The 24,623-nt window shown below is 35.9% G+C and overlaps 1 long non-coding RNA gene and 1 other non-coding gene across 2 annotated transcripts in view; both read right to left on the reverse strand.

Moving 5' to 3' along the window:
• Positions 1-5,348: 5,348 nt before the first annotated feature.
• On the reverse strand, positions 5,349-5,452 carry LOC141416297 (U6 spliceosomal RNA). The gene has a single exon (XR_012441047.1). It is a non-coding gene; the product is annotated as a U6 spliceosomal RNA (small nuclear RNA).
• A 7,640-nt stretch (positions 5,453-13,092) lies between these two features.
• LOC141420795 (uncharacterized) overlaps positions 13,093-24,623 on the reverse strand; it is a 44,146-nt gene continuing 32,615 nt past the window's right edge. Inside the window, exons 2-3 of the long non-coding RNA XR_012445443.1 lie at positions 20,895-21,172; positions 13,093-13,906 (exon numbers count right to left, since the gene is read on the reverse strand). This is a non-coding gene — a long non-coding RNA (uncharacterized lncRNA). The remainder of the gene's footprint in view (positions 13,907-20,894; positions 21,173-24,623) is intronic.

Below are 24,623 nucleotides of genomic sequence, written 5' to 3' on the forward strand. Positions count from 1 at the left end.
GATTTGGTTGGTTTAGAGGCTGGTTTAGAGGCTAATGGAACCTGCACAGGGGAACAAGAAGTACAAGAAGGAGGGTTTGATGCAGAGATAGGAAAAGGAATGGACATAGGCTATTTCCTTCCATTTACCAGCTCACTCACAGAAATTGTATAAATCCCTTAAAATATTGGGATCAAAAGTGCCATTAGGTGGCCATTTGGAGGCATTGTCTAATGGATATTGGGGCCAGGTCTGATTACAGAGAAAAATGATCTTTTGGGGCTTAAGATCAGGTTTTGGGTGAAGGGTCCTAAGGTTGACCAGGAGACATCCCAATGGGGAGTCTGAAGGAATATGGGATGGTCCAATCTCCATGATGAGTCCTGAACTGAGGAGAGGATATGATGGGTGTCCCTGAGATATCGATCCCTCAGGAAAGAGTAGAGATGGGACTCCCAGGAGGGATATTTCTGTCACCAGGGGCCCACAATCCTAGGGGACCCAGTCCCCAGGGATGAGAGAGAGCCAAGACCTAATGCTAGGATTTCAAGGAAATGAGAAAGTGAGATCACAGCTCTGCATGTGAAGAGGACTCACAAAGAGAGGACCTTGAGGGAGGATTGCCCAGTAGTGGATGGTGATTGGAGATACGCTGGGGTAGAGGAAATTCCCTGTGAGCCCTGAGGATAAAACGGCCACTGATTCATAAAATGGAGACATTATTACTCTATCAGGCCTTATGTCATTGTGATTTCTAATTGATTTTATATTTCTAGCCCTGGGACCATGTGAGTCACTCAGGGTGCAGCGAGAACTGACAATATGACTTAGGAAGGACTTTTCTTTCCCTTTCTCCCTGTCCATTTCTGTCTCTGTTGTCCTCACATGGATGGCCAGTCCAGGAGAGGAGACAGAGGCTCTGGAAATGGAGTAGGAGGGGTGAAAGTAACCTCCACTATGGCTGATACAGATTTAGAGAAAAGTTTAAAAGTTACACACTACTTATATCTTGTGAAATTAGTAAAAAGGAAAGGATGACATAGAGCTGGGTTGAAGTCAGAGGAGGAGGTTTTTAATGGTGATGTAGCTGTGGATGGCAAGGTGTTGGGTGGAAATCCAGCCATGGAAGATGGTCTCTGGTCGGGACATCAAAGGAAAGGGTGGGAAAGCAGTGAAAAAAGGAGAGAGACAGTGGAAACGGTGGGGAGGAAGACTCCAGCCTCCATTCAGGGCCAGAGAGTGAACCTGGGAAAAACTGCTTTTCAGGTAACAGCAGAGAGCTGGCATCAAACCTACAAGCTCCAGGAGTTTGAACAAAGGGAGGGTTGGGACTTGAGATAAAAGAAAGTGTGAGTATAAGTGACCTCTTACCATTTGCAGTTTCTCACAATAACATTGTCAAGGTCTTGGAGGACAGTGGGATTAAAAGTTTTAAATTTGGGACATTTAAAGGAATTATCTAATTTGTATTGAAGTCAAATTTTAAGAAATGGATCAAGATTTTTCATTTTAGATTGTCCTTTAGGTCCAATTTCGTCAGATTGTATAAAAGACATACCAGGGGTGAGTCAGAGGAAGTCTTTAAGTGGGTACTACCCATGGCTAAGGTTAGGAAGATTTCATAGGGCATCTCCCAGAGAAAATTTACAAAACCAGAAAAATGAACCTTAGGCCTTAGGTAGACATTTCTAAACGAGGTAGCCTGGGGCTAGACTCAACAGGGGCCAAATGGCTGAAAGGTGAGATGGAGAAATAAGAATGACAAAGGCATGAATGACCAGAGACCAACACACCGAAATGCCATGGGGTGCCAGATGGAGAGACTAGATTTTATGTGTCCTTGTAGAAATTGGTGCTGGTGGTGAGTGTGTAGAGTGGAATCATCAGAGGGCCCTGCAGGAGGTCACAGTGGAAGGGGAAGTCAGGGCCATATGTATGGTCAAAAGGCCAGGCCCCAGAGTAGTGTGGCAGAAAATATAGTAGTGTTAGAGTCATGTAGAGGGTAGTGAGGTGGGAAAGGTAAGAGGGAGAGAGAGAGGGGTTCAGAGAGAGATCAGGCAATTTTGGGGATAGAGGTGGGCACTGGCTTCACCCCTTGTGGGGACTTAGGTGTCTCTTGGCCTTAGTGCCTCCATATCAAGCCCAGACTGGAGACCCCATGGGGGTGCACCATTGACCATGTGAGGATTGCCATGCAGTAACCCAAGAAGGTCATTCCCACCACTCGAAACTGTCTCCCAGGCTTTGGCACCAAATGCAAAGAAAGTGAGGAAGCTGAAAAGAGAGACATACTGAGAAAGAATCTGCAACCTTCACAAGCAGCAGCTCTTTACTAGGGAGAAGAGACCTGAAAGGGACCCTCAGCCATCAGAGTAACACTCTGAAAGGGGCGACAGCACGCCTTTCTTACAGTCTGGGGATTTTAAACATCCTGTGCCTGGAAAAGTGAGGTTGGAGGAAGATGGGCTTTAGATAAGATGGTTGGGAAGGAGGATGGAGGGAGGTGCTAGACATTAGCAGGAGGGTCTTTGGGGTTGGGCAGGTATACATTTTGCTTTCTTGACATTCCAGCATTTGAATTGTTTCAGTGTTTCTTGACATTCCAGAAGAATTAATGTCATTATTTAATGTCACAATGATTTCTTAGGAGATGAAGTGAAAGAACCTGGTTGCATCCTTTCCATGGATATTATTCAAGTAATCAAGTCAGCAAGAATGTTTGCTAAAGTGATTAGAATTATTTTTTTATAAAGAGAGGAAACATTGTAATGTTGGAGACTGGCAATTAAAATATCATGACAAATGTAGGGTGCTTGAGTAAGATATTTTAAGAGGGAAAGTAAGCAATAACTAAATCCAGAAAAAGTCTACATGAGAACATCAGCAAAGAATGATCTAATTGTCAGCCTATCAAAATTTTTTAAAATTCAATCAAAGATAAATAAGTTGACAAGCTTTAGAGTAAATCTAATGGGCACTTGAAAATGCAGGTAACATTGCTTTGAGAACAGCCATGTGTGCAACAGGTGAGGACCCTTGTGGCCACGGTTCTTCATTCAGTATTGCGTTTTCCCTTTCAAGTGATGATAAGATGATTGACAAAAGCATCACCTTGTCCTCCCATGACGTGTGTGTGTGTGTGTCTGTGTTTCAACTGACACTTGAAATTTCATTTCCTTCTTTTATACCTTTAAGTCAAATTTTTGACATTTTTAACTGATATGGTTTACAATTAACCAAAATATTAGGCTACAAAATAAAAACCAAAATTTATAAAGTTGATACTTTTGCAAGCTTTTCTTAGAAATCTAAACAATGCAACTTGGTGTCCATTAGTTCAAAAGCCAATCATCAGCTAGGTTCTAGCCTCATTGAATGCACAATGTGACAGTCTTTACATTTTAATGTTTACCTTTTTGTTGTCTTTAGACTTTTGTAAACTCACAGGGAACACCTACACTTTTAACAAAAATTTAAAATTGTTTTGGCAGTACTGGGACTTGAACTCAGAGCCTCTCACTACAAGCACCCTACTACTTGAGACATGCCCCAATCTTTTTGCTTTTAGTATTTCTTCAGATATCATCTTGTATTTTTGCCCAGCTGGACTTGGACTGCAATCCTCCAACTTCTGCTCTCCTGCTCCCATAGCATTACAGGTTTGTACCACCATGCCTGGCTTATTTTTGAGATGAGCTCTCACTGACTGTTTACCAGGGCTCACCTTAGACCATGATTCTTCTAGCCCTGAGATTATAGGTAGGCATTGCCAAACTCCAACTCACTTTTCACAATTAAACCTGAAATATAATCTAAAATGTTTTTGGACAATATGAACCACAAAATAGATGGTAAAATATTTTTTAAAAAATTAAAAATTTTTCACTACACCGGACTTCATCAAAACATGCGAGAGTATCCAAAAATTCTTTTTCATTTAAAGAATCTTGCTGTCTGCATTCTAAGCCTCCATTAATCTATTGTTCCAATAGTTGGTGAAAGTATTGTGGGTATTTCCAGAAATACCTGGCCACATCTATGACTGTTACATGATTCACAATAACTTGTACCAACAAATTATATGTGTTGGCTGTAGTCCAATGAATGTTAAAACTCACAAAAAGGTATAATAAGCTGTATTTCTCATACATCACTTAGTATAAATGTAAATCTGTGATGAAGTGCATAAAATGACTTGGTATACTTAAAACTTGTCCACATAAGTTTTAGTCTATATGGCAAGAAAATCATTCATGTGAATAGATAAAGAGAGTAATTGCATAAATTATAGCAAATAAATGACAGTGCTTATTTTTAATTTGTCATTATTCTAAATTCTCTACTTGTAAATTAATCACCTAATACTTATCAGAATGCATGTATGTGTTATTCATTTAAATAAAATCTGTAAATATTCTGATACAATCTATAAGTGTTCTGTATGTACTGTCTAAATATTTTTGAAGGTTAATATTTTAACAAAAAATGCAAATGGACATGCAGATACACAGGCAGAGCTTAGTCCTGGAAACAGAGATGAGATTACACTGTTTCCCTTATTCCACTAAAGTATCACTATGTGCTACAAGAAATTATAACCAAAATCTCTAAACAATGCACAGAGTGGGAGAAAATATTTGCAAATTATACATCTAACAAGGAGTGGATATTCATTATAAATAAAGAACTCCAAAAACTTCAAAGCAACAAAACACATGATGTAGAAATATCCAATAGACTTTAACAAACATCTCTTAAAACAAGTCCTGTAAATGGCAACCCCATATATGCTAAAATCCAAGTGAAAAACAATGAGATATCAGCTTGCCCAAATAAGAATGGTTCAAAAGTAAAACAAAACAAAAAATAGCTTGTGATGATGTGGCTGTTCAGGTATTAAAAGTGAATTCTTATCATTTTTGATATTTTGAACAGAACTAGAGATCAATATGTACAGTGTAAGGAGGTACACACAACATTAAAGAATGTATGCATCATATGACACCATTAGCACATACAATTTTAATATTCCAGTAAAAACAAACTTAAATAAAAAAGAGCTTTCAAAAACCAAAAGGTTTCAAGAGAAAAAACTTTCTAAAATTTACCAAAGTAACATTCATTCTTCTTCCTGGTTATTTAAAAATATGAACTTGATGCTTAACAACCAGATTGCTTTAGATATTTACTGAATTTAGTTTTTATAAAATAAGTGTTAGAAATTTTTTTCTATTTGTTATAATTTTATCTCTCTACATTTGCATTGATTGATAACTTGCCTGACACAAAGTCTAGGTTATTTTCTCGTTTTAATCCCTTAATCAAGACTAGCAGCTACTCAGTGGTAAATGAGTGTTGGACATTTTTTTCTTAATTTGGAATGCTTCCTGAATTTGCATGTCATCCTTGCACAAAGGCCATGCTAATTTTTTTCTGTATTGTTCCAATTTTAGTATATGTCCAAAGGGAGCACTGGGTAATGCAAATAAAATAATTTCTTCCAGCTTTTAAGCATTCAAGACTGAGTTCATGATAAAAGATCTAAACTGTATGCAGACACAAAGTTAAACAATGTTGCCTTAGCCACAGTGTTTATTGTTTTTGGGATAAGACTCTTTAAAATTATGTTTTTTGTTGGTAAGATTTATTTAATTTTTTTTAATTAGGATATGTTTGTTGTACGTGGGGAATTCATTGTGACAATTCCATATACGAATATATTGTACACCTCTCATTCTCCTGAAGTCATCTCTCTGTATACTTCTCAGGAATAGCTAGAGAAAATTTCCACGAAATAGTATACACAAATATTAATTTCACAAAAATTCTTTGACATCTAATTACATCAAAAATTTAAAAAAAAATAAGGCCATGTTAGTATAGTAGCATAAAGTCTTAAAGGTTTATATTTGTTGCTTTTCATTTTTAAATAGCCAGTTCTATGAATTTTTATCTTAGTATAATGGAAGGTTAATATCCACTTGAAAAGCCAAATTTTATTCTGTTAATGTCCATGAGAAATGAAAATTTCTAATGTAGTGCATTTTTATAGTGATAGTGGTCACATAAAATGCTTCTGCCCTATGAGTTTCTTCACTAATTCATCCTTGTTTTTTATTTTTCTTTGATTTTGTTTTACTTTGCTCAGTTATCTTTTCACTCTCCAGAAATTCATTGCTTTTGTAAATAATTGGGCTATTATTTGAAACAATTGACATGCTAATCAAACTTGTTTGCTTCAGATAATCAACCTGTCCATCAGACCCATTTTAAAACTAATTTTACCAAGAACCAGAAATTTTAACAAAATATCATTTGCCTGTAGGTTTTAAGGGCTAAATCTTCATTTTTTAATGAAAATTACAGAAACAGTGCTGACAGAGTGGCTCAAGTGGAAAGAGCTCCTGCCTTGCAAACCTGTGGTACTGAGATCAAACCCCAGTGTTGCCAAAAATATGGATTTTTGATGAAAAGGAAACTTCATTTTTATTATCATATTATTATTGTACTGGGGTTACATTGTGACATTTACAAAGTTCTTACATTATATCATAGTTGAATTCACCCCCCACCGTCATTCTCCTTTATCTTCTCCTCCCCTCATTCCTGGAATAGTTTCAACAGTTATCATTTGTCCATTTCATACATGAGTACATAATATTTCCATAATATTCACTATCCTATACCCTTACCTTATTTCCTCCCCCCTTCCACTGGTACCAACCCCCAGACAGAATCTGTTTTACCTTCCTGCTCTCTGTTTTTGATAAAAGACATTTTGGTTTGTTTAACATACCTCTACAGGGAGTTTCCTTGTGACATTTTCATGTATGTATGTATTATAACCCCAGTTGGTTTCTCTCCTCTATTTTACTTCCTTCTACCTTAGTCTCCTTCTTATGGTGATTTCATCAGATTTTAAAAGTCTATATTCATTCTTGTATAGAAAGTACATCAACCATATTCACCTTCTAAACTTCCTTCTTTTACCCTTCCTCTCTCATATGTGACCTCTCCTTATGTGACCTGTGTTTCACAGCATTGCTCGTTTTGTTGAGTTCGTATTCCACATATAAGAGAAAATATGCAGCTTTTGACCTTGTGAACCTAGCTAAGTTCACATAAGAGGAGGTTCTCCAGTTACATCCATTTACTGGTAAATGACAAAATTTCATTCTTCTTTTATAGCTGAATAAAATTCCATTGTATATAAATAGCACATTTTCTTAATCAGATAGGCTGGCAGTATCCTGCTGTGGTGGGGCAAGCCTGCTATCCCAGGAGGAGCCATAGGTAGGTCAATTTTTTCCAGATTCACCTGCACAAAAAAATGGAGAACCTATCTAAGAAATAACTAAAGCAAATGGGCTGAAAGTGTGGCTCAAGTGGCAAAGCACCTGACTAACAAGCACAATGCACTGGGTTCAAACCCTAGTACTGCCAAAAGAAAAAAAATTAGAATTGTCTGTCCTTCTCTGGGCCTTTCTCTCCTTCACCTAATTGACTAGCCTATTACTTTCTTCTTATAGGTTGGACAGAGAAGGAAAATTCTTGGGGATGAAAAATTTGAACTATTTTTTTCAAATTTTTGTGTTGAGTCCCCACAGACCAGACTCAACACAATTAATTGCTACTCTGAGTTTTTACTCTTAAATTAGTGCAATAAGTTATGATGTCTAGAAAAGCAGCATTTATTTACAATTTTTCCAATTTAGAAATTTTGAAGTTACTTTTTCTATTGTCCAATTTTTTGAGAAATATATTCTATTATTATTTTCATGTTATCATCAAGATAGTAGTAGCTAGTAGAAGCTTACATTTCTTCCAAATTTGTTCAAGTACCTTATATACATTGTTTAATTGGGTAAATATTTTGTACAAGTTTTCTCAGTTAGGATCATCATAATATTAAAATATTACAACCATAATTTCCTTACAGTAATAAGAATAAATATTTGGGATGCCTGGTCTGGATTTTTGTGTTGAAAAAAATGTATATTTATTTTAAGACTCTTTCAGATTTATGTAGACTTGGAGTTACTCAGGAGTGAGGCATGTTTTTTACATATGTCCTTGATGATGACTAGTGATACTTTACATTGATTGCCTTGCACTCAGTGGACCTCACTTCTGAATACTGATTGGGAGAAAATGGAGCCTGAGCTCAACCAAATGAGCCAAGGCAGTGGAGCTATAGCCACCCTCCAGAGAGCCCCCTAAAGCTTTTGTATAGTTTTCCAAATCTGTTTTTTCCACAGAAATTTGGTGTAAAGCAAGGTCCATCTGGGTTTTCATTCAGAAAGAAACATCAGGAAAATCTTTTTTGTAGACAGATTATTTTTTTCAATCATTTACCTAATTTATAAACGCCCATATGAAAATGATATTAAAACTAGTCACCTTTAAATTGAATGTAGATATTTAAGATGCCACCTCAGGTCAAAATAATTGGGTTAGTTTTTCAGCAGTTGTTTAAAATATACCAACTTTATGATAGTTCATAAGTATGGAATTCATACTTAAGTATTTTTAGTACAATAGTTCTATACCTAGAAGATAGTCTGGCACAAAATAGACATACATTCAGTAATTTTGAAAGAATAATTTTGGGCTTTAGTGCCAAATATATGTCTAATGCTACATTGCATTTTCTACCTAAACAGTTTATGGTCCTGAGTCTACACTAGATTCATTGTTGATCAAATGTATAATTATTTTGTGAATTAAACACAGTTTTTATAAATGTTCTAGAAGACTTCTAACACAAAGGAATGAACAATGAATGGATCATTCTGTTTACTTTTGGAGGAGTATTAGTATCTTTGTCCATTTCTTGCATAAAATAGCATAATTTACTTTTCTTTTTAACATAGAGTTACGCTGCTCTTTGAGATAAGGTGGTAATTATCTATTTAAAATTGCTCCTAGAAATCTACAATGCAATGATCCTTGGCAAATGTAATATTTGTTGATTATCAATTTCACATTCATTGAACTTTCTTGAGTGTGTTTTGAAATTATAGCCTCAGGCTCCTCCATTGCAGATTTCTTAAAAGTGGCATCCAGATAGTAATCATGATCAAAGTCACTGAGGCCTATGGAGGGTATGGTAGTACCTAAGGAGTTCCACAGGTGTCATCTTGAGTACATACTTTGTAATGCCTGTAACCAGAATGCAAAGCACTAGAGTCAGGGTGTTCACACCTGGGAGGGTTCCAATCTCAAAGATCTCACTGTGAATCTCTAGCCTTATGTATGACAGATACATAAGAGTAGAGATTCATAAGAAACTTATTTCTGGCTCAGACCTTGCCATTCTTTAGGAGTTAAAACAGTGTCACTGCCTAGAGTTTTATTGACTTCTAAAGCCAAAATCATAGTTTGTTTTGTGTTGGTGCTGCCATTTCTTGTATACACGCAGTAATGTCATATCACTTGGAAGTTTAGAATGCCCAAAAGCTTAAACGTATTAGATAAGAGTGACATTCTATATAGGGTGAGATAAAATGAGTACACAAACTTGAATCCACCCTGTATACTTGAGCTAATGTTAAAAAGAACCACTGCTTTTTTATATAGCTCCACTAAGCATAGAAATTGATTGTTCATATAAAACCACCACAGGCCAATTGAAAACATAGGTCTAAAAAAGGAGCAGGCTAAAATACAGAACAGGAATGGAGTGTAGAGTTTTTCAGATTAGACATGAGTAACATGTCTAACATAGGAAATAAAAAAATGTATATATAAATAAAATAGCCAACATTCCAGCTCCCAAGTTCAAATTAGCAGTATTAGTAAAAGTAATGATTATCATAGATACATTTTGACTGTGGACTGGGTACTGCTCTATGTATTTTTTGACTCATGAAAGCATAGGCAATTTTTTCATTAAGACTTTGTTTCTAAGATATCACTAGTGACACTTATACTACATGTTTCACTGCTCCATAATGAAGTTGTGATACTTAGAGCCTTCAATAAACTTTTGCTGCTCACTGTCTAGGCTGAAATAAAGTGAATCCTGCATATTTTATCATTGCTACAGTAGCAAGAAATCCATTAACCAATATTTGCACCAAAATATAAAAAGGGAAAAACAATTTTGCAACCACTGTTTTCATGAGTTTGTAATGTTTGCCTTTGTCATGAAAAGGGAGCTTAGAAAGGAGTCAGAAAGTTTTCAAGCAAGAATATAATGGGAAACTATAATTTGAGGGATGTGTAGGGTTCAAAGAAGAAAATTTAAACTAAGATAAAATTGAGAAATTATTTGACCAAGTAGAGTCAATCAAAACTCTGAGCCCTGGAAAAGGATAACATCTAGGCTATGGTTGGCTCTTCTACCCACTATTAAAACTATGGCACTGAATCATTGCTTCTAGTTGAATAAATGATGCAGAGAAGACTACAGGAAAGGTTGTTCCACAAAAGGCTGACATTCCAAAGTAAATCTAAAGAAAGAGTCACAATATTAAAGAAACAGTAATGATAAATACAACTTTCTTGAATGACTCCTTCCCAAAACTGACTTCCATCTTTTAAAAGGTTAGTTGTCCACTAGGCCTGCCACTGCTCTGGACTAAGTCTGACTGAGATATCAAACCACCCCAATACTCTGAATGAGTAGAAAAGGCTAAAAATAAACAATTAAATTTTTAAAAACTCAAAACACAATAATAATAACAACAAAACCCAACTGTACAGCATTCAGAAAAGATAAGTGTCCCAATTCTATTTTGTTAGATGTAGTCAAAAATGTTAATGAAATGCTAAGGAACTTCCAAATGTCAAGCCCATTGATTAGTAGAATAAGGTACTGGTTGGTTTGCTAATTGTGGGAGTGGAGTCAGTTTCTAGTCAAAGAATATACTTCAGTCCCAATTTATAAACACCCTGAAACATTTACAAAGCTAGATTTGTCAACTGTTCTTGACCAATGACCATTTTATTTTCTGTTCTTCTCCTGAGTGTTCATTGTGTTTGCCCTGTGACTGCTTCATTATTCAGTATTTGGAGAGAAAAGGAGTATTCTGAATATGTAGATCAATAGGAATCACATTTAGTCTTTCAGAGAGACTATTGCAGAGAATTCTTGGACTTTAGGATACTAAGACTGACTGAGATATTGGTTTCTTTCCTTGGGGAGTAGGGGAAATAAAAAAAATTCAGAAAACATCTTCCCCATTAACATTTTCTTGAGAGAATGTCTTTCACTTTTTATACCCAAAATTTAAAGAATTCTTATATATCTCCGTTTAAAGTTTTTTCACCAATATATGAATGGAAAAAATTTTAAAACCTCATTCCAACAAAAAATATGTGGGAAAATCTTGGGTTTTACAAAAAATTTAGCTACAAAAACTTATAAAGAATATGCAGATAGTTTGAAAACTTACAGAGAAATACCAAAGGGAATGTCATTCTCAGATGAAATATATCATAGTGTCATAATTAATATGTTCTCTGTTATTTTGAGACTATCGGACATATCACCACGTTGCCTTTCATATTAACTACTATAATTATCAAATACATTTTATAAAGTGTGAAGCTTTGGGCAAAAGCTATCTCAATGGGAAAAAACTGTCACTGAATCAAAAGCAATGGCTTTTTAACACCATTAACTGTCTAGTACTTAAAAAAAAACCAAGTTTTAAGCAATTTACACAATCGTTCACAATGTCTTCTTTCCCTGTGCGCAGTGATTACCAATGTAGACAAAGCCTGCTCTGTTAGCACTGACCCTTGAGTGAGGGTGACAAATTCACAAGAACAATGGCCCAGCAGAACTGTAATTAACACATAACCTAAATGAGGGAAAACAGTGTTTGTTCTTTTCCTGCTTTGGAGTGGGAAGGGGGTAGTTTTACTTGAACAGTGTGCTTGGGCCCTACCATTTCTCTTCAATTTCATTATGATTAAACTAGGACAAACATAATAATTTCTTGCCTGATTTTCTATAATCAACTTGTAATTGATTTTTCTCTTTTATTCATATTCTTCAACTCCTCTGCCCTGAGTTTCTTTTCCAAACCCAGAGATCAGAATTGTATCAATGTCAATTGGAGTGTGTCAGCTCTTCTAATGCATGATTGTCCCCTGTGGGTAACTGGAGTAGGATAGAAATGAGACTTATTAATGAAGTGCTTGAGGAAATGTGAGGCCAAAGTTTGCTGCAAGTCCATCATTATATATGTTGGAGTTCACACACAAAATAGGATAACAGAGGAAAGGGAAAGTTATGGTTAAATGATTATATACAATAAATACTTACAATGTGGCAGGCATGCTTTCATTCTCACAACACACAGACTTGTCCCGAATTTACATTCGAGGACACCAGTGACAGAAGGACCATGGTAAGCAACATATTCTATGAAATAAAACATTACTGAGATGGAATTTAAACTCATTTCAAAGCCTAAACACTTCACTTCTAACTGCACTAAAATCATGCTCTGAAATTTCAATGGATAACAACAAAAGGGGGAAGAATAATGACCTGTAAGTCACCATAAGGGGATTGGGAAAGTACCTGTTGCAGTGCTGAATGCCAAGTACATGTGCACTTTGTATTTATATTCTTAGACTTTTCTGGATACTTTACATAATACCAGAATGTATGTCTTCTCATTCATGGATAAGCAAATGGATATTCCTGATTTCCTATTGGCAAGTTAATTTATTTTGGAAGTATAAATAATAGAGTAAAATTTAAAAATGACTTTGTCTATTACTTTCTCTGTAGTATGAAAGCTTTCTTGGTGTTGGTCAGCATGTTATTGTTCATATTCCATGAAAAAATTAATTTTACTTAATGCTGCAGGTTTCCATATCAAATGCCATCTGCAGTCTCCACTCAAAGGTCAGTTCAGCTGTTTGCTCATTTCTGAGAAGAAGGAATATGTGTACTGAGCAAAGCATTAGAAATGCTCAAATTGTTCACTAATTACTTACTGTGTTGTCCAACGACTATAAGAATACAATACATGCCACTAGGTCAATTATATTTTTCTCAAGTAGAAAAACAATTGAATAATAAGAAGATATTTTAATAGTATCTAGCTTACCTTTCACATTTCATATGTGAAAAAAGTGAGTCCAAGATAAGATAAAGAATTTGTTCAGGGTTTTAAAGTATACTAGGGAATAAGAGTAAAATTAGGATCATAACTGAGGATTCCTGGATCCATGTTCCATATAGCATTAATAATAAAGGTATAATTAATGAAAAAAGCCTCCATGTTACACAGGAAATTATATCTCTATTCTTAAATTTATTAAATATCATGATTAGTAATAAAGTCAACAAATCTGCTAAAACTAACATACAATGTATCTTTCTCCATCATAATATTATGATGACATAATATTATTAAGTCTGTGTTTTCTCTGAACTCTCCATTCTAAGATTTATTTTTCTGATTTTCTATAACTATTCTTTTCTCACTTAGATCTACTAGAAACTCCATCTGAGTTCACTTTTCTCCCATCAGTTGTCTCAGCAGGGATAGACTACAAAAGTAACACTTTACTTTCCCGCAGTGTATTATATTTCATTTTGTAACTGTATAAAAAGATATTTTAGAAAAAAAGGAAAAGCTCAATGTACTATACAGAATGAATTTTGTGCAAACTTGTAAATACTACTTACTTGTGAATGCTAAAGAGTTTACAGAGCATTTTCATTCAATTTCACATCAATCATTTTACTCTCCCACCAATCTGGAGAAGCAGAAAAGAAAGTTTTATTATCTGTGTCATAGATAGAAAAGTTGGTATTGGAAGGTTGAGATGACCCAAGGATACAGTGGTATTAGGTGGTGGCCACTGAAGGTGGTGAAGCTACATTTTCTATTATTCAGACTTCTTCACTCTCTGATCCACAGCCCTTGCTTCCAGGCAGAACCTGTTCTTCCCTCTTCTTCAATTTTGAAGAGAAGACATAAACAAAAATGAGAAAGGCATAATGTTCTTACTAGTTTGAGAGCATCTGTATAGCTATCCAGAGAAATTCCTTTCATTGCTTCCATGCACATGTATATTACAACCTGAATTGGTTTGTCTCTACCAGAACTCTTCACTACTTCCCAGTCACCTTCCCATAGAGGTCTCTGTCACTTTAAGGTTACTATATTAGTTCCTCTGCAGTGGGCATGTCAAACTTTCAAGTTTTGGGTTTCCTACCTTTCCATTTTCCTTCTGTATGTGTCCACCCCTTGGCATGTGACCCATGTCTAATATTATTACTGCATTTGTTCTACACCTAAAGTCCACATATGAGGGAGAACATATGATTTTTGGCTTTCTGAGTCTAGCTAACTTCGCTTAAGATGATGTTCTTCAGTTCCATCCATTTACTTACAAATGATAAGATTTCATTCTTCTTCATGGCTGCGTAAAATTCTATTGTGTATAAATATCACATTTTCTTAATCCATTCATCAGTAGTGAGGCATCTTGGCTATTTCCATGACTTGGCTATTGTGAATAATGCTGCAATAAACATGGGTGTGCATGTGCCTCTGAGTAACCTGAGTTGCATTCATTGGGATTATCCCAAGGAGTGGTATTGCTGGATCATATGGCAAATCTATGTTTAGTTTTTTAAGAAGACTCCATATTGTTTTCCACAATGGTAATACTAGCTTGTATTCCCACTAGCAGTGTATAAGCATTCCTTTTTCCCCACATCCTCTCCGTCTGTTGTTGGTGGTGTTTTTGATGATAACTATTCTAAAAGGGGGAAGGTGGAATCTTAGTGTGTTTTTGATTTGCATTTCCTTTATGGCCAGAGATGGTGAACATTTTTTCACATGTTTTTTGGCCATTTGAGTTTCTACTTTTGAACAAGTTCTGTTTAGTTCAGCTGCCCATTTCTTTATTGGTTCACTGTTTTGGGGGGAGTTTAGTTGTTTGAACTCCCTGTATATTCTGATTATCAATCCTTTGTCTGATTTATAGCTAGCAAATATTTTGTCCCACTTTGTGGGTGGTCTCTTCAGTTTAGAGACCATTTATTTTGTTGTGATGAAGCTTTTTAATTTCATGTAATCCCATTTGCCTATCCTTTCTCTTAGTTGTTGAGCTGTTGGGGTTCTATTGAGGAAATCCTTGCCTACACCTATTGCTTCCAGAGTATTCCTTGTTCTTTTCTGCACTAGATTCAGAGTTTTGAGTTTGATATTAAGGTGCTTGATCCATTTTGAGTTGATATTAGTAAAGGGTGATAAACATGGACCTAATTTTGTTTTTTTGCAGGCAGATAACTACTTTTCCCAGCAACACTTGTTGAAGAAGCTGTCTATTTTCCATTGTATGTTTTTGGCACCTTTGTCAAAAATAAGGTGGGCATAACTGTGTGGATAAATATTCAGGTCCTCTATTCTGTTCCACTGGTCTTCATATCTGTTTTTGTGCCAAGAACATGCTGTTTTTATAGCAATTGCTTTGTAATATAGTTTGAAGTCAGGTATTGTGATACCTCCAGCATTGCTCATTTTGCTGAGCATTGCCTTGGCTATTCGCAGTCTCTTGCATTTCCAAATGAACTTTAGGGTAGATTTTTCAATCTCTGTGATGAATGTCATTGGGATTTTGATGAGAATTGCATTGAACATGTAGATTGCTTTTGGTAGTATAGGCATTTTTACTATATTGATTCTACCAATCCATGAGCACAGAATATCTTTCCATCTTCTGTAGTGTTCCTCAATCTCTTTCTTCAGAAGTTTGTAGCTTCTCCTTGTAGAGATCATTCATATCCTTTGTTAAATTTACTCGTAGGTATTTGATTTTTTTTTGAGGCTATCGTATATGGAATTGTTTCCATATACATTTTTTTTCAGTATGTTCATTGTTGGTGTATAGAAAACCAAATGACTTTTGTAGGTTGATTTTTTATCCTGCCCCCTTACTGACACTATTTATAGTATCTAGGAGTTTTTGAGGTCTTTGATGTATAGAATCATGTCATCTGTAAATAGGGATATTTTGACACTTTCTTTACCTATTTGTGTTCTTTTTATTTCTTCATCTTGCCTTATGTTCTGGCTAGGAATTCTAGGAATATGTTAAATAGGAGTGGGGATAGTGGGACTCATTGCCTCATTCCTGATTTTGGGGTAAAAGGTTTCAGTTTTTCTCCTTTAAGTATGAGGTTGGTATAGGTTTGTCATATATAGCCTTTATAATGTTGAGGTATATTCCTTCCACTACCAGTTTTCTTAGAGCTTTTATCATGAAGTGGTGTTGAATCATATCAAAGGATTTTTCTTCATCTATTGAGATGATCAGTGTTTTTTCTTTTTGCTTCTATTAATGTGTTGTATTACATTTATAGATTTGCATATGTTGAACCACCCCTGCATCCCTGTTATGAGCAGACTTGGTCATGGTGAATGATCTTTCTGATATGTTGTTGAATTTGGTTTGCCATTATTTTATTGAGGATTTTTGCATCAATGTTCATTAAAGAGATTGGCCTGTAGTTCTCCTTTTTGTACGTGTCTTTGTCTGGTTTTGTGGGATGAGTGTAGTACTGGCTTCATAGAATGAGTTAAGCAGTTTTCCTTCCCTACCTATTTCATGGAAAAGTTTAAGAGGAGTTGGTATTAGTTCTTCTTTAAAGGTCTGATAAAATTCAGCAAAAAATCCATCAGGTCCTCAACTTTTCTTTTTTGGTAGACTCTTTTATTGCTGCTTCAATTTCATTTTGTTTTACAAATCTATTCTGGTGGTTAATATCCTCTTGGCTCAATTTTGGATGGTTGTAAGTATCTAGAAATTTGTCCATTTCTTTAAGTTTCTCAAATTTATAGGAATACAGATTCTAAAAGTAGTCTCTGATGATTTCCTGGATTTCCATGATTTTGTTGTTATCTCCCCTTTTGCATTTCTGATTTTATTGATTTGGGTTTTTTCTCTCTTCATTCAGTCAGATTTGCCAGGGATTTGTCAATTTTGTTTATTTTTTCAAAGAATCAGCTTTTTGTTTGGTTGATTCTTTGTATATAGTTTTTTGCTTTTATTTCATTAATTTGGCCCTTATTTTTATTATTTCTCCACTTTTGTTTGTTTTGGGTTTTGCTTTTTCTTGTTTCTCTAGGAGACTGAGATGTAGCTTTAGATCATTAATTTGAGATCTTTCTGTCCTTTTAATATGTGCACTCATGGCTATAAACTTTTCTCTTAGGACTGCCTTGCTGTGTACCATAGGTTCTGGTAGGTCATGTTTTTATTTTCATTAACTTCCAGGAACCTTTTAATTTCCTTTTTTATTTCATCAATGACCCACTGATCATTGAGCAATGTGTTGTTCAGCTTCCAATTGTTTGCATATTTTCTGCTGTTGTTTTTGTTGTTGAGTTCTAATTTTAATGCATTGTGATCAGATAGAATGCACAGAATATTTCTATCTTTTTATATTTGCTGAAGTTTGCTTTGTGCCCTAGCATATTATCAATTTTGGAGAAAGTTCCATGAGCTGCTGAGAAGAATGTACGTTGTGGGGATGTTGGATGAAGTATTCTGTAGACATCAGCTAGGTCCATTTGTTCTATGGTGTGACTTAGTTCTAGGATTTCTTTATTGTTTTTTTGTTTGGATGACCTATCTATTGGTGATATGGGGGTATTAAATTCTCCCACTTCCACTGTGTTGGAGTCTATATGTCCTTTTAAGTCCTTTACATTATGATTGATGAAATTAGGTGCACTGATGTTGGGTACATATAGGTCGATAATTGCTATTTCCTTTTGGTGTTTTTCTCCTTTTATTAGTATGGAGCGTCCTTCTTTATCTCATTTGATCAATATAAGTTTGAAGTCTACTCTGTCTGAGATAATTGTTGCTACTCCTGCCTGGTTTTAGGGGCCATTGGTTTAGTAAAACATCTTCTTGCCTTTTACCCTAAGCCAGTGTTGGTTTCTTTCAATGAGATGGGTCTCCTGTAAACAATAGATTGTTGGATCTTCCTTTTTCATCCAGTTTGCTGAACAGTGTCATTTGATGGAGGAGTTGAGTCTATTGACATTCAGTGTTAATATTGATAGGTATGTGGATATACCTGTCATTTAATTGCTTTTGTTGTTTATGGGTTTGATTGTGAGCAACTGAATCAATGTTATTCTTTGATTCCTTGTCTTTTCTTCTCCTGCATTGGATACTGCCTGTTCTCTCATGTTTTTGTTTGCTTTCACTTTCTGTGTGCAGAATTCCTTTGGAGAATCTTTTGTTGTGGTGGTTTGGTTGGTGGTCATTTATTGTTTTTGTTTCTGTTTATCATGGAAGACTTTTATTGTTACATCTATTTTGAATGATTGTTTTGCTGGGTAGAGTATCCTAGTGTTGTAGTTATTTTCATTCAGTGCCTGGAATATTTCACTCCATGCCCTTCTTGTTTTTAATGTTTCTATTGAGAAATGTTGTGATTTTGATGGTTTTACCTTTGTATGTTATCTGTTTTTTCTTTGTTACAGCCTTAAATATTCTATCTCTATTCTCTTTGCTTATTGTTTTAATGATAATAAGTTGTGTGGAAATTCTATTTTGGTCAAGTCTCTTTGTTGTCCTGGAGGCTTCCTGTACCTAATGGGCATAACTTTCTCTAGATTTGGGAAATTTTCTGTTATTATTTTATTGAATATATTATGAATCCCTTTTGCTTGGACGTCTTCTCCTTTTTCAATGCCCATGATTCTCAGGTTTGGTCTTTTGATGAGTCAGTGAGTTCTTACATATTTCATTCCCAGGTCTTGAGTAATTTGGCTAACAGTTCTTTAGTTTTTCCTTTAATTTCCATTTTATCTTCAAGATCTGAGATTCTGTCTTCTGGTTCTTCTAGTCTGCTAGAGTGGCTATCCACAGTTTTTTATGATTCTATTTCATTCTTTCCTGAGGTTTTCTATATCATGTGTTACTTCCTCTTTAATATTATCTATTTTCATCTTTAATTCATTTATCTCTATTTATAGCATTCTCTGTTTCACTTTGTTGTTTATTTAGGGTTTCAGTGAGTTCATTTACTTGTTTTTGTGTCTTCTCATATTCTTTATTTTTGGTGTCGTGAAATTTCTTGAGTGCCTCTTGTACATTTTGTTTAACCATGTCTTGTATCACCTCCTTGAAAATCTCAGTGATTACTTGCAGGATTTCTTCTTTGAGAAAGTTTTTGTGGACATCATTGGGTTACATGGTGTCATTTATCTTTGTTTTGTTGGAGTTCAGAACTGGGTATCCATTTTCTTCATTTCTCTCTGAATCCTGTTTTAAATTATTTTTGGGGAGAGAATGGTTTCCATCCATTTTTCTTCTTCCCATCCCTCTAATTGTTTCTTTGCAACTATGTTCTTGATAGGCTAGTTGGTGCTTTTAGTCACCTATTTTCTTTCCCTTGATGGTGTTTTTGTTTTGTGGCTGCCTTGTGTTTTAGCTAAGTTGGTGTGCTATTTCTTCCCCTGGTCTAGGTGTAATTTAATATTTACTAATTGACAGGTTTAATACCTGACCAGTAGTTTATTTGTTACATAGAAGACCCTTTGGTGGTAATAGCTATAAGCAGTGGGAGTTGGGGTGTAAATGTTTGAAATGCTAACTACAGAAATTTGGTGAGTTACATCAGGTGGCACTAAAGGGGTGATGGGAAGTGGGGTGGGTTTGTGGGGAAAACAGTGTGGGGGCTGCTTTTTTTATCCTTGTGCATGTTTGGGTGTATTTCTGTTGTTGTAGGTGAAGTGTTTGTGTTAGGGATTGTATGGTTTTGGGGTTCTATAAAGTTGGTATAATAAGTTGGTCAGTGGATGATGAGTGTGAAAGAGGGTGGGGTAGTTTGGTGACAGGTTGAGGAGAATGGGAGAGGAAGGTGAGGGCTGGTAGAAGAGAGTAGATGAGAACAGCCAGAATGAGTTATTGCAGATGGGAGCAATGCATTTTAGCTCAGGAGAAAGAGGGATAGTAGATGGGGTGAGAGAAGGGATGAGAGGGTGATGATGGTAAATTTGATAGTATAGAAAGAGAGGGAAAAAAAGGATAACAGGAAAAAAATAAAAATAGAAAGCTCACAACAGCAAAACTAATATCAACAAAAAACTGGAGAAATAAGTGGGGAGAAATGAACATATAAGCAAAAACAAAAACAAAAATAAACAAACAAAACACACAAACAAAGCAAATAAAAAAATCCTCCTGGTTTAGGAACAATGGAACGTCAGTCTTAGTTTAAGTTCTGGAGTTGTTCCTTCAGTGTCCAGTCCTGGTGACAGCTTATAAGCAGAAGCTCTGCCATGGTCTGGCCAGGTGATTGGCTTGTGAGTAGTGTTATATTCTTCTGTCTTTCAGCTGCAGCTGCTTGGTCAGTTTCTCCTCCAGTGAGGTGTGGCAGTTTAAGTTTGCATGCTGTCCTCAGGTTCAGGAGAACAGCTCTGTAATCCACTAGTTGTACTGCTTTGGAGTGGCTTTTCATTGTGCTAGTTTACTAGTGGATTGTTTCTTGGCTCCAGCCCTTTCTCTGGGGCAGGGGCAGTGTTCCATCAGACCCCCTGGTGTTATGATGGTTTGCTCTTTGTTTTAAAGTTTTGCTAGGCTGTTTGACTTTTAGTGCTGCTCACTGGTTCAGGAGATGAATTTTGTGATCTGCTACCTGCCCTGCTTCAAGTAGTGACTTATCACCCACCCACTCTTGGCCTTCTTGCCTTTCCAGCATTTGTTTACTAATAATTTGTGGAGATTACCTCCTTGCCCCTCCCCTTTCCCCAGTGCACTTTCAACGATCCCACACCTTCCACTGTCATGTGTGCTAGTATATAGTTCAGTTTATTGTTCTTTTTTTGGGGAGGGAGGTCAGCCTGCCCAGGGGCTGTGCTTGTTTATCCTGAGAGTGGTTGGGGGAATTCCTAGTGATGCTTGGTGCTCACCTGTTTGGTCTGCTGGATGTCTCCCTGGCTGGTTTGGACCTGTTGGTGACAGTGACAGTGGCAGTGGTAGCCCACAAGTTTTCTCAATATTACATAGCATGGAAAAGCTTTCCACAGGGAAAGAGTGGTTCCCTCTTCAGAGTGAACCAGAGTGGTTCAGGGTGTCAGAGTTTTGATTCTCAATAGTGCTTTAATTCCACAAAGTGTTGCTCTAGCATTTCAGTAAGATTTTGGAGTCATGGAGCTTACTCCGTCTGCTTCTGCACCCTGGTCACCATCTTGGAAAAAAAGAAAACAGAGATATTGCCTTAGATTTTTAAGTAAGAGTGTGACAAAGAATTTAATATGCATTTCTATCACTTAATTCTCACATGTTAATGAAGTAAATAGGTATTATCACTATGGGAGAAAAATGAAATTAGGTTAATAAACTTTAAGTTACTTGCTGTTATTGATGCAACTAATGAGTAGCACTGTCAAGTATTTAACTAAGAAATTGTGAAGTTGCAGAAGAACCTCTGAATTATGTTGCTCTTCTCTCCTTGCTGACCTGCAAAGCAATGTTCAGACCAAAAAATGACAACAAAATCGAAGTTCTGAAACTATCAACTACTTAGAATAATATTCTTTTATTTTTAAAATCCAAAAGAAAAGTAAATAAGCTCACTGTAGGACATGGAGAATTTAAAAAAAATACGAAAATATGTGGCTAATGTTGACTGAGAAAATACTGCCTTTAAAATTGGTTGTGAATAGAAGGATGAATAGAAAAAGGGAGAGAAGAGCTATATTAAAAGTAGTTTCAGTTACAATTTTCCAGTTCAGAAAAAGAAGGAAATTGTCATGAGCTTTCACATGAGCTATTGTTCCCCCAACTTAACTGTGGGCAATTGGAGATGCAAAAAGGACAAACAATAGAACACAGACATGGAGAAAGTTGGGGTCAGGTGTGCTGGGTGCTTGCATGGAGATGCACAACAGCCTTGTTGATGTTTTGCTTTGCTTCTTTTCTTCTCTATTCTTTCAAGCCTGACTTCTTTACTATTCAAAACCTTGCTTCTTTTTCCAGTCTTTATAGTCTCTTTCCTTAGACTTGCACTGTCCCACATTTTCTTTAATATTTTTTAATGTCTTGGCCCTCAGACTTGCAATGTCCCATGTTCCCTTTAATCTCTCTTAAAGTCTTGGCCCTCAGACTTGCCCTGTCCCATGTTCTCTCTTAAAGTCTCAGTGCTTAGACTTGCAGAGAAACAACACCAGTCACATCTAAAAACTCTATTAGCATAACTCTTAAAGTCTTGGTTCTTAGACTTTCACTGTTCCATGTTTCCTCTAATCTCTAGCATAACTCAGCAACAGCAGCCAGCAGCAGTGTCATTCTTGCAAGCAGTCCATCAATCAAAAATCTCCATCCTCCTTCAGTGAATCTTTTATATACAGTGGCAAATGATGTGGAACAACAGTTCTCAGGGAGGGACAGGATATTGTAATAAGAGAAACCTGCACTAATCTCCCAATGTAAACAACTTAGGAAAAGCAGCTGTGAGGCATTTTGCTTTCACCCCCTTCTGTGGCTGGGCCATGCCAAACTCAGCCTGCTGATTATTTGACACAGCTTTGCTTATGTCAAGTTCTCAAAGGCTTCTCAAAATCTGCTCCCCAAAGGAAATTGTTTCAGGGAGTTATTCAAATGCCATTTTAGAGGACACAGAACACTATGTATGTTTATATACCAACTAATAAAAGAAAATCATTTATTCATGTCTTCCCCATAGAAAGAATGAATTAATTAAATGTCTCTTCTGGTATAATGCTATGCCAAAGTAACACCAATAATGTTAAGACTCAGAGTTCTGAGAGAAGAAAATGAGACATTTCAGTACTTATTTCAAAGATCTTAAGTGAGTTAAGAGGAGGTAGCCAGTAGAAGAGTTAAGAAGATAAAAACTAGAATTCCTTAAAGTATGTTGCTAATGAACCTTGAAAGGTTCTGAGCCACTGAGCAGAAGTTCTCAGGAACAGTAGGAAACCAACCAGAATTACAAAAACACAAACCTGTTTAGTGACTGAGGACTCAAGTCCTCACCAGAAGTATATGGTTTTACCAAATGCTAGAAGTCAGTGTTTAATGTGCTGAACAAACATGAGGCAGATAAGCCAGCCTTGGCCCTCAAGCATGGCTGAAAGACAAGAGCAAGACACAACACTGACAATAAGAAGATATAGGAAACTTTTTTGTCTTCCTCAGTTTTTCCTTATCATCTGTCATCTTTCTATATTAATGTATCTTGTAGAAGAATATAATCCCCTGCTACCAAAATAGACACTGTCCAGTCCTTAGCTATAGCTGTCTATATATTTTTGTCTGTGTAATAAGAAAGAAAAATAACATATGAAGCAGTAATGAACTTATAAAGGCCCTCATAATTTTAAGCACTTTGAAAGCTTTCCATAGACAAATTTTCAAAATTTCACAAAAATTCTAATAGATACCTGCATTTAAATACTTAAAAACAACAACTAGTGCATACTACTCCAAGCTACTCAGGAGTCAGAGATAAGAGAATGGTAGTCCAAGGCTGGCTCGGGGAAAGTTAGTATGAGACCCTGAGGGCATGGGTCAAGTGGTGGAGCACTTGCCTAGCAAGTTCAAGTCCCCATGTTCATTCCCCGGTAGTACAATGAATAAAAAAAATAGATAAATGAATAAATAACAGTAACTGTAAGGTCAGATTATAAATGAGTATATTGCTACTTATAAAATAGTGATTTTTTCCATTCCATTGTATTTAAGAAATGTGAACTTAATGCCATAATAGAAATGTTCATTAAGTTGCCACAATAACTTAATGGGTCCCTGAAAGATCTTCTGATTGCTGGACACTTCAAAACATATTTGCAGGGTTGAATTGATATTTTCATGGTGATAGATTTCAAGAGAATATTACTAGGTGAATTTCAAAATCAATTCCTCAGTTTACAGCAGCAACAATGATTCTTTTCTTCAGGAGACTTTTTAAATAAGTCGGGATAGTAATTAAATAGGTATATGTCTTCAGGGCTCTTAAAAGCAGGGTCAGCTCCCTTCTGAGTGTCTGAAAGCATTTTTTTTAAATTTCCATTCTCCAGGAATATTTTTAAAGCACACAGTATTCAAGGTTAGGAGAAATACTACTATTTCAATTCTGTTGTTTTTTGATGCTTATGTTCTGTCAGCGTGTTGAGAATTTAATTTCATTATTTTTTGTCTTTTATTAATGGGAATGACAATTCACTTTTCTTTTTTTTTTCTTTTTTTTTTTTTTCTCTTTACAAGTTTATTATCTCAGATGCTTGTTACAGTAATGGAAAGCAGACTGGCCAAGTAGCATTTGGTAAATGCCACTTGGTATTGTTCCAATTGTCACTGTTATCAGAAGGTCAAGCTGGGAAATCAAATTAAGAACAGAAAACAAATCTATGAAATGTAAGCTAAGAAGATAGCTATGGAGAGAGTCTTGCTTGAGTAACACATCTCTACACTTGGCTATTGAAGCTGTGTCATTGTCCCAAATTTCTCTCCCAGTTTACTTTCTCCCATCTTGATTCCTCCAATTGCTGAGTATAATTCAAGAACATTCACATTGGGAAGTCCTAAAGTTTTTAGCAAGCTGCTTAATTCCTATCCATGGGGGTAGAACTCATAGATTGACAAATTATTAAGTTATTAAATTGCTGGGTCTATGAAGA

This window comes from Castor canadensis, chromosome 1 (genome assembly GCF_047511655.1).
Source record: "Castor canadensis chromosome 1, mCasCan1.hap1v2, whole genome shotgun sequence".
Taxonomy (NCBI): Eukaryota; Metazoa; Chordata; class Mammalia; order Rodentia; family Castoridae; genus Castor; species Castor canadensis.